The sequence below is a fragment of the Pocillopora damicornis genome, chromosome 11 (genome assembly GCF_964200805.1).
Source record: "Pocillopora damicornis chromosome 11, jaPocDami1.2, whole genome shotgun sequence".
Classification (NCBI taxonomy): Eukaryota; Metazoa; Cnidaria; class Anthozoa; order Scleractinia; family Pocilloporidae; genus Pocillopora; species Pocillopora damicornis.
The window spans coordinates 2,112,547-2,123,341 of NC_142680.1; the positions used below are offsets into that span (position 1 = coordinate 2,112,547).

At 37.2% G+C, this 10,795-nt stretch overlaps 1 long non-coding RNA gene across 1 annotated transcript; it reads left to right on the plus strand.

The window, feature by feature from the left end:
* Positions 1-4,960: 4,960 nt before the first annotated feature.
* Positions 4,961-8,229, plus strand: LOC149037037 (uncharacterized). Its single transcript, XR_016181014.1, has 2 exons — positions 4,961-5,397; positions 6,744-8,229. It is a non-coding gene; the product is annotated as an uncharacterized LOC149037037 (long non-coding RNA).
* The last annotated feature ends 2,566 nt before the right edge of the window (positions 8,230-10,795 follow it).

Sequence of the window (10,795 nt, forward strand, 5' to 3'; positions counted from 1 at the left end):
ACTAGACGCATTCATGTTTGTTTGTGATACTTAACACCGAGTTAGACCAAAAAAAATGCAACCACCAGGCTCCAGCAGGGAAGTAAACAACCTCGTTCTCAGGGTCTCTCTTCCCTTCCTTTAGCAAGAGGAAAGGAAGGGAAGTAAAAGGACTTAGGAACGAGGTTGGGAAGTAAATATAGTAGAAGGATCTAAAGCCCTTACTCGTGAGCAAAAATTCCGTGTTGCATCCAAGTTCTTCCAACCCAAGGTAAAAATGACACCATGAGGAAATTGCTTATTGTTCAGAAAGGCGCTAAGGTTATCATGCTTCCAGAATTTACCAGAACACTTTCACCCAACAGCGCGGACGGTTTTCTCAAGTTTGCAGAGGAGATACGGGACCTTACACGAATCTATGATCAAAATCTGCCGAAGATCACGGAGATTACGTTATGGGTGGGTCACTGACCGAGAAAGATCATCGATAATCTTTCTCGATCAGTGAAAAGCTCTACAACACTTGCCCTGTCATTGATTTTCAAGGACAGATGATATTAAAGGACGGGGGGTTGCATCTTTGTAAAATCGATCGTCCGTCCGTCGTATGATTACGAAGAGCATAGAAACCTAACACCGGGTGTTGATCTTAGAATCTTCGACACGCCCATGTGGAAAATTGGGCTAGTACTGAATTGTGACATAAGATGCCAACTGCTGGCGCAGATTTATTGTCAGATAGATTGCAAATTGTTGTTATAGCCCGGTGCATTCAACACTGTTATAGGGCGTGCACATTTAACTGTCATGCAGAGAGCCTGGGCCAAAGATGATCAAGTGTACTTAGTCACTGCATCACCCGCGCGTGATTGCAACCACTACTACAATTGTTGGGGTTGTAGCAGTATTATTGACCCATGGGGTAGGATTGTAGTACAAACTGGCGAGAACGATAAGGTTATTTTCGCTAATATAGACTTGGACTACGTAGACAAGGTTAGACAATAGATTCCTTTTCAACTACAGAAAAGGACTGACTTGTATGTATGAGGAACATTGATACCGAGGGAAAACGTTGTAGTTAATGATGGAGAACGGCTCTACTGATTGTTAGACTAGATATATGTAACTATTGTAGAGCGAGTTAGCTTTTCTCTAAAGAGCACGATAAGATTTTCTGCCCATTTAAGTTTCATTTTACCTGTCTTTTTAATGAGGAAGGTATCCCTCAAAGAATGTATGGTTGAAAGCATTCTAAAAATTCGAGAAATAGGGAGAAATAATTTAAAAGGACAGCCACTTCATTATTGCCGCTAGAAAGACATTCAGCGACATGGATATAGGCACTAACCTCAGAGTTTTGTTTTTCCATATCGGAGTAATTGCCAAATTATTATTTTACATTAAGAAATGAAGAGGAACATTGAGGTTGAATACTGTTTCGTCAGATCAACATTTCCTTTAAGAATTCTCCATGTTTTTCGGAGTGCCTTGAACTGTCCCGTTTTATGTTCCCTAGCACCTTCGTATTTGCGTTTTTTATTCATAATCGTTCATGCATTTCTTATTTTTGCTCGTTACCGTTTTCTCATTTGATTTCCCATCCAATTTTTCTTTAGCTTTCTCTGCTGCATTGTCTCTAGTCAAGTGCCAGGTTCCTGATCAGAAACAGGCTAAATAACAATAGGGCGTCGCCCCCGTTACTTCTCAATCCCGCTTTCTCTGGGCTCTGTTCCCTAGTCAACCCTATTTCCGTTGTAAGAGTCCCAGTCCTAAGTAGTATGCCCTTTTGTGTTCGATTATCAGCGTTCTCTTTGGCTTTTGAAACTGAAAACGACCCTGATAACTTTCCTTTCATATCTATTTTTTTTATTATATATCAACTTCGATATCCATTCAAACTCGTGAATAATATTGATAACTCGTGTGCAAATCAGCTAAACAAATTTAAAGCAAGTAATATTCTTCTGTATAGTTTTGTTGTTATAGACACAAGATAGACACTTGTAATACTTGTGGGCAAACTTTAAGACGATAAGTACTTGCGTGTGCAGTGCGACTTCTGTTACTGGGTTCATGTACTCAAAACTGGTTCATCCGATTGCAATAATAGAGCAATAAATTCCATCTTAATCTACTGCCATCTATGCCTACCTTGTTCGTTCCCTAAAGTCAAATCGGTTGTGACCTTGCAATGTGAGTAATCCAAACTGACATGGGTACCCAAAACTAACCTGGACTTAATCTCATATGAAAGGCTTTATACGGCCAGTAGTTACATTCACACTCAAGGTACACTCAAAAGCGCGGAGTAGTGGCGATGCACGCGCGTGATCCGCGACTTGCGTGACGAAAACGCAAGAAAACTGGGAACCAATAATAATAACATCATGGCGACTGATGATGGCTCCGGGCTAGCGTATATTATGGAAAATTCAAGCTTATATTCTGCTAAATGCGTATTATTTAGACGTCTAGCCTTTGGAAGCGTACTTATTTTCAAATTATGACGTTTTTATGCAAGGCTATTGGAAACAGGGGCTGCAACACAAGGAAATGGCGACGACATAATTTATGGAGAGAAGCCAACATCTGCAAAACTCTTCTTGGTTTCAACGCTGACTCTACCAGGGGTAAGCTTAACTTTTACTTAGTATGAAATATTTATTAGACTAATGATCATGTAGATAAAGATTGACTTTGGAGAAATATTGCTTAGGGCTAATGTTACATCAGATAATTTATGCAGCGCGAAAATCAAAATGTTCCTTTTACCACCGTGTGCACGTGTTTTTTGGTTGGTAATAACACTCCACCAGATTTAAATTAAATTTCTAGGTAGCTACCTAACAAAAAAAAGAGAAAAAACTGAAAGTCCCTGGGGATCCCGGTAGGTAACACCTAAGGTGTCAAGAAAAAAATAAAGTGCCCGAAAACAGAAGTTTTATGATTATTAGAAGCACGCTACTTAATAAGTGTTATCACACGATTTTATGAAGCAACACACAGCTTCTTCATTTGATAAAGAGGATTTGTTTCTAAAGAAACTGGGGTGCTGCATTCAGAAAGAAGGAGGGGGGGGGGGGAGGGTTACAAGATGATTTGGTTTTAGCCTCTGAGTTGACCAGTTGTTCACCTATGAAGTTTTAAGACTGACGTTTTGATTGTTAGTCCTTCGTCAGGGGGAATGACAGGCTAACGTTTAATTGTCAGTTTTAGAAACTCTTTGTGGTGGTTGAGTTACATTTATTGATCATTATTATCATTGGGAGATAAAGCATTGGATGTTGTCCTTGAGTAACATAGAGTTATAAAGTCAGACATGTAAATCAAGTGAGGCCAGGTATGCTATGATAATTTATTTTTCTGAGCTTTCACCAATCTATGGCATCATTAGGGAATGTGATCAGTGAAAGCTTGGAAAACTAAATTATCATAGCACACCTGGCTTCACTTGATTTACATGTCTGACATTATTGGGAGAATTTGAGACAAATATGAACACCCTCATCTCTACTTGAGTTTGCTTAACTGTTGAGGATAGTAGCACTGTGATTGTGAGTGATTTAAAAATTATGAAATATGGTTATCACAATCTTGGAATAGCATTTAAGGTAAATCTACTTGAATATATGGCTTTTGTGGAATCTGGTAGACAATTTTGGCATAAGTAGTCCAAGAAGTATCACTAGCTGTCAACCCTTTAACCCCTAAGAGTGACCACTATTTAATTTCTCCTTACAAGATCATCCCTGAATTGTACATTAAGGTCATGAGAATAAAGGAAATGATCATCAACCAGAGAAGCTCCTGATTGTTAAACAAATTCTCCTTGTCAGCACCTTAGGAAATATTTGGAGAACAGAATGGTGAATAAAGGGGATAAGTTTCTAAAGAAACTGTAGCGCTGCATCGGTGGGAGAGTATGACAGGGTAATTTGATATTATCAACTAAGTTGATATCATAAATTGGCCACTGTAAAAAGTTAGAAAGCTGACATTTTGTGCATTAGTCCTTTGTCTGGGCAAAGTATGAAGGGTTAATGCTGGAAACATCAGTTTTGTAACTCTTTGTAACATCAGTTTTGTAACTCCTGTGTACAAAAACGACGATGAGACTGAGCCTGGTAATAATTACCAGGCTCAGTCTCATCGTCCGATATCATTACTGTCTATTTTCAATCGGATATTTGAAAAATTAATGTACCACCGCCTCAAATCCTATCTTGGTAAAAATGATATTCTATTTAAGTCACAGTATGGCTTCCGCGAAAACCATTCCACGCAACATGCCATTATTGATATCGTTAATGTCATACAAAACAATATGGACAAAAAACTTTTCACTTGCGGGATCTTTTTAGACTTAAAAATTTTCATGACTTTTTGCTCTCGATAATGGAAGCAGAGGACGATTATGTTGAAGTGCCCATTCTCCTACAAAAAATGGCAAATTCTGCATCCTCGACTCAATGTATATAATTGATAGTTCTGTTAGTAGTAAATTTGATTGTAATATCATTCTGTAAGACTATATATTTTGTAACTTTAGCTTGTTTTTTTTTTTTTTTTTCAGTAGTTCTTATTTATCCAGATAGTTTATTTAGTTACTTTACAATTATTATATTATCTGTTATGACTGCTGTAACCTTTCCTCTCCGCCTGCCTCGTCTAGCTTTTGCTATTTGCGGGTGGAGATGGCAAAATGATTTGCATGAAATAAAGTATAGTGTGTGTTTGCGTTTTTTCTTTAGGGTTGCCAGTTTACATTTACTTATCAACTCAGTATAGAGAACATGCATACTTGTTGAACAAAAGAATAAAAAATGTAGGAATGCCAAGCAGTTAGGAGTGATATTTTAAGGTTGGATAGGGATGGGACACTTTGACATCTCCTTATTTTTGAAAGCACATGTATTACAGGCTGGAGCATCTTTTTGGTGGTCAGTTGTCATATTTACATACCATATATTTTATTACAGCAAGAGCCTGTAGACATGCAACGGTTGGTGGCCTGTGGACAAACCTGAGTACATGGCCTGTGGACAAACCTGGATATGTGGCCTGTGGACAAACCTGGATATGTGGCCCGTGGAAAAACCTGGATATGTGGCTTGTGGACAAACCTGGGTACACAGCCTGTATTCAAACCTGAATATGTGACCTGTGGACAAACCTGGGTACATGGCCTGTTGACAAATGTGGATATGTGGCCTGTGGACAAACCTGGATACATGGCCTGAAGACAAGCATTGGCACATGGTATATGGACAAGCTTATCCTCAGTAGCCAGCATGTGGACAAGCATTGGTACTTGGCCTGTGGACAATCCTTAGTATGTTACCTTTGGACAAGTCATCTTGTATGGTGGAGGATTTTGGATCTAGAATGAGAGAAGTCTTGGTCAAAATGTAGCAGGTAAAAGTTTAAACCTTTTTTTTCTAAGTGCACCAGACATTTATGATCAGACAAGACTTTGGTTAAACACCTATTTGCTCTGATATTTTAGTGCTAACGCTCAAAACGTCAGCTTGAAACTATTTATGGTGGCCAATTTTTGTTATTAACTTTGCAACACGACAATTTCTTTAGAAACTTATCCCCTTTATTCCAGTGGTCAATTGTTTTAACTTGTCCTAGTATTACCTTCTGGATAGGATGCTAGTCTGTTGTAGCCTAGTAATTTGTCAAGTTTCCAAGATAGTTTTTTTTACCCATTTATACTGCTGGTTGGAGGGATGAGCAGCAAGAGCTAATCCTTAAACCCCTATGATCATATTGATAATTCTCCCCTCTAGCTGCTGCACACTCCCTTGTAACTTAGTTGCAAGAATTTGGTGTGAGATCAAGATAACTTCTACCTGACAAGTTTAAGTATTCTCATCACCTGTTTGCTAGATAGCTAATGGATATTATAGGGAGAGTTTTCGTGTTGATCACTTCTGGGAGTAAAAGTGTTAAGTGAATTGCCTAAGGTGACAACACAATGAGCCTAAACAGACCCTAAACCTGGCCTTCTTGATCAGGAATCCAGAACTAACCGATAGTATGTGCTTAGCTCATCTTGTATATATGATCAATCATGCCCTCTTGATTACCAAATGTGCCATTGTGATGAAGAAAAAAATCATTTTTCCTTGTGTCTAATTAATGTTAAGAAAAAAATGTCTCCTCTAGATTCTTGTGGTCAAAAGTTTGTCTTGAACTTTAAAAGAAGCTTTTGAAAGTTTTGTTTTAATATTATTTTAAAACTTAAAGACAGAATTTTTCTTTCATTGAGATATCCAGCCTCAGAACTTGAAACTTTAAACACAAGGAAAGAGGATGTGGTTTCATACTCCATTAATCACATGAGGCTAAAGCTGGGATGTTGGGAGAACACCCAACATCCCAAGCAATAAACAAGGGTTTTTTTACCAACCAGGGAACTTGTTATATCTCGATTATTGTTTTTTTGGCAAAAAATAAACTACACAATATTGTTTGCTGGACTGATCTGGAACAAAATGTGTGGGTTTGAGTCTAGTGACTTTCTATCCTTAAAGTACCACCAAACTTCAATGAATTAGTGTCCCATCCAGGATCAGTTGAAAATTGAGGAATTAAGAAAGAATAAGCCCTTTTTTGGTGGGGCATCTAGCTCATGTGCCATCTTTTGAAGATGATACAGTACCTCAGCAACAAGTAGACTAGTAAAGGAATATAACTAAATTCCCTTTGAATAGTCAGAATATTGATGTATCATTTTGATAATTAAATCACAGTTCTACCAAGTGAAAATATCACAGCTGGACAGTGCAAGCCAAGCAACTAAGCTGAAGAGTTCTGGGACCAAAGACACGACTTGGTAAAGGAACCCTGATAACTGGCCCTGGAAAGGAATACAAGTTGATTCAACTTTTTCAATAATGGTACATCAAATAATATAGATTATTTAATAGACCCAGCCCAGGAGGTCATTGAATGTGGGGTGCAGCTGGCCTGGGGTTTTCCTCCTAGGTGCAAGTGGACGTGCAGGGAGGTTTTTCACCCAGCTGTTGTTTCACCACCCCCATTCATTAAGCTCTTTTTTTTTTCTAAATTACAATAAGGAGGTTAAGTGTGTGTGCCACAATTGTTCAAACAAGTGCTCAGATCTCAGTTATATTGCCTTACCTTTTTGGTTTCAGGATTTTTTAGGGCCTATGTTTTCTGGGTTTAAGGTTTATTGGTTTTGGGTCCTCTGGATCCTAGGTTTTTGGGGCATCATGTTTCTATAGTTAGGGTTTTGGTTAGGGTTTTTTTTTGGGGGGTTAGGTTCTTGGGTGTCAGATTTTTTGGTCCAAGATTTTGGGTCTAAGATTTTATGGGCCTTCAGTTTTTTAGTCCAAGGGATTTTTTTGGTCTTAAGTTTTTGTGTCCCAGATTTTTGGGTCCTAGGTTCTCTGTGTCATACGTTATTGGGACCAAGGTTCTTTTGATCTTAGCCTTTTGGATTATAAGTTTAGCACGGCCTTAGATTTTCAGGTCAAAGGTTTTCTGGTTCTTACTAATAGGTTTTTGGGTCCTAGGTTTTTTGGGTCCAAGGTTATTTAGGGTCCAGGTTTTTTGGGTTCTAAACTTTTTGGGTCCTAGGTTCTTTGGGTCATAGGTTTTGAGGTCCTAGGTTTTTTTGGGTCTAAGGTTCTAGGTCTGGGTCTGAGTCTTCAGTTTTCAGAATTCCAGGTTGTTTTGGGTTTTAGAGTTTTTGGATCTTTAAGGTTTATTGAGTCTTCAGTTGTTGTTCTAGTATCCTAGATCTCTGGGTTTCTAAGTTAGGGGTCTAAGTTTTTTTTAATATGTCACAACATTTTTCGGTTTATATTAAGGAATATTAAGGTTTTTGACACTCTTTGATAAAATTAAGGGTCATAGGTGTAAAGGCCTTGGGCCTTTTTGCAGGTAAGATTTATTAAGGAGCTTAAATTTCTGGTTATGGGTTTTTTGGATGTGGGATTTCTGATCTTAGCTCTATTTCTGGGCATTAAGTTTAAGATTTTGCTCCTTACTGTGGGTCTTTATTATCATAAATTGATTGTAAAGACAAGCAGGAAGTATTTGAGCTCATTAGACATTTTCACTTTTCTGCATGATCAGGTTTGTAGCACTTGTTTGATCAAATTTCATGAAATCTTTAAGGTTTTGTCACAAGATTCCTTTGGGAAGATTTATGCTAGATGTAGTTAGCAATAGTGCTGCCAATCAGTTGATTAATTTTCACTATCATCTATTGACAAAAAACTGCAACATTTTTCAACAGATTGTTTCTCGAATTTAAGGTCTTGCATTACTGAACATCATTTATCAAGCAAATTCAGTTTTACAAATGGAAATGAAGATAAAATAGATGTAGCCAACCATTTTTGTGCTCGATCAAAGGAGTGACACATTTTTTTTCTCAAGGATAACTACTCTAAGAACAAAATTCAAATTCAGAAACTTTTATAAGACCGAGGATCACTGAGATTTCTTGATTTGTTTGGCTTCTTGATATAAGGGATATTGGTAACCACCCAAAATTCAAACCTTTTTGGCTATTTCAATGGGAGAATTTTAAGTTAGAGGAAAAAGAGGAACAAGCATAAAATTGCTGAAAAGTCTTGATTTACTATTTTCACTCAAACAAGATGTTATTCAAAGCAGTATAAAACATAAGATAGGACACATTTCACTGCTCAAGTGGAAGCTTTCAAACAATTACAAATTAGAAAGATCTTAAATATTAATGATAGATAATATTACCAACATCATGCTGACTGGGTTTGAAATTTCTAGATCTTAAGTTTCTTGGGTCTAAATTTTTCAGGTATTGTTTTCCAGGTAAAAGGCCTCTGGGTTATAGGTTCAGGGTCTCAAATTTTCATGTCTAGGTTCTTGGACTTTTGGGTGCTTTCAAATAAGTTACCACCATCTTAGTATTTTCTTTTTCACATTTTTTGGACTTGGAAATGTATCCTAAAATTCCAGGTTTTGTGCTTAGGGAAGGCTTAAGTTCTGGTTGTTAGGTTCAGTGATCCTTAGACTTTGGGTGTCAGATTTCTAGTCCTTAGGTTTATATCTGGGTCATGGCTTTAGGGATGTCAGGGTTATGGTTCATAGATTTGCAAGTCTTAAGTTTCCTGGTCTATAGTTTTGAATGCTCTTGTGTCTCCAAGTGTTATGTTTTAGAGAAGGGTTCTTTGATTTTTACACTTTTCCTCTCTGTCTTAGGTCAAGGAGTCATAGGTTACTCTAAGGTTTCAAGGTGTCAAGGTCTTCCCATTTCTTTGATTTTATTGGTGAACAGTTCTTACCTGTCAGGCTGGCATGATGTTGGTTATAGTATTTTAATAATAAGTGCATCAGCAAGCTGCAAGCTCATTACCACCTATAGCTCTTGACTAATGGTATAACTAGTTAAGTCTGCTTTCTGTAAGCTCATCATCTAGTCCTGTAGGCTACATTTGTTGCTGCTCACCAAGATATTTAAGTGGACTGTTTTCATGTAGTTCAGTTATTGCCAGGTTTGATTTGATTTGATTTCATTCTTGAAGATTTCACATAAGTATGACCAACCCTATTCTGAAATTTAAGGCTTCCATGAAAATATCTTTAATGCTTAAGGTAAACACCATAGGCTCCCTACACATTGAATTCTGTCATACCTATTTCATAATTACTTGCCACCTTGTGGTTTTGCAAGTCCTGACATGTTCTAGGGTCTCTTGTAGGTTTCTACCTTTTTCCAGAATGTATTTCTGAAGTACATTAGTTTTTCTAAGCTTGGTATTGCAAGCTTGATCCTAAACAAGCTAGGTAAGTTTAGTTTTAGTGCCATGCCCAAGAGACATTATTTAGCTATTAACATCATTATTTTAATTTAACAGTGGTAATAAGCTTTCATATATACTTAAGTTTGTAGAATATTATTTTAATTTCAGATTGCTGATGGCACACACACTTAGAAGCAAGAACAAAGAAAAAAAATTTAGCCAATCACATCCCTGCTGGGTTGTGGAGGCTCTGTCTGTTCTAAGAAGGTGTGTTTCTGAAGTCCTCTAAAATATTCCTACTGAGAAATCCTGTGATGCTTTGTCTGATCCTGAAGTTCAAGCTGGGGACAGTTCGAAACTTGGAAGAGTTGACCACTTGCTCTCAAGTAGGGAGGACAGTTTAGAGGAAGGTGAGAGTTTGCTCTTTTGTCTTTGGGGTTTTGCCTAATTTGTCATGGAATCACACCATCAATTTGACACATTTTGGCCTCAGAAGGTGCTTTTTTGCATTCAATGTATCTTGAAATGTTCCACAACCAAGGATCATTAAAACAGTTGCACTGAATTGTAGGAGTCAATTTAGGTGTATTTACATTGGAAGTGCGGAGTTTTGCTGGATTTCTCTGGTCTGGCTTGACTGGACTCACACAAATGACATCAAATTGAGCTAATAGCTACTGGGGGTCTCTCTGATGGGTTGATACTGAATCCAGAATCTCTCTTCTTTAGTTTTTCATTTAATGATAACTTAATTAAATATAAACTAAAATTATAATAACTGTAGGCTTAAACCTAAACAATTTTCAAAAACATTCTTTCTTTAATTAAGTAGCATTTTTCCTCTAGAAAACCACATTATTAAAAGAAACTATTATTTTAGGATTAGCATATTTTTTTCATATACAGCTACTAAAAATTATAAAAGCTAGGCCTTTTCAGGAATATGGAAAATTTATTTACTTTTAATAAAAGTAGCATTTTCACCAGAGAGAAAATAATAGCTTTAGTCTTGATAAAAATTTTTAATTTTACTTCAGGAAAATTAG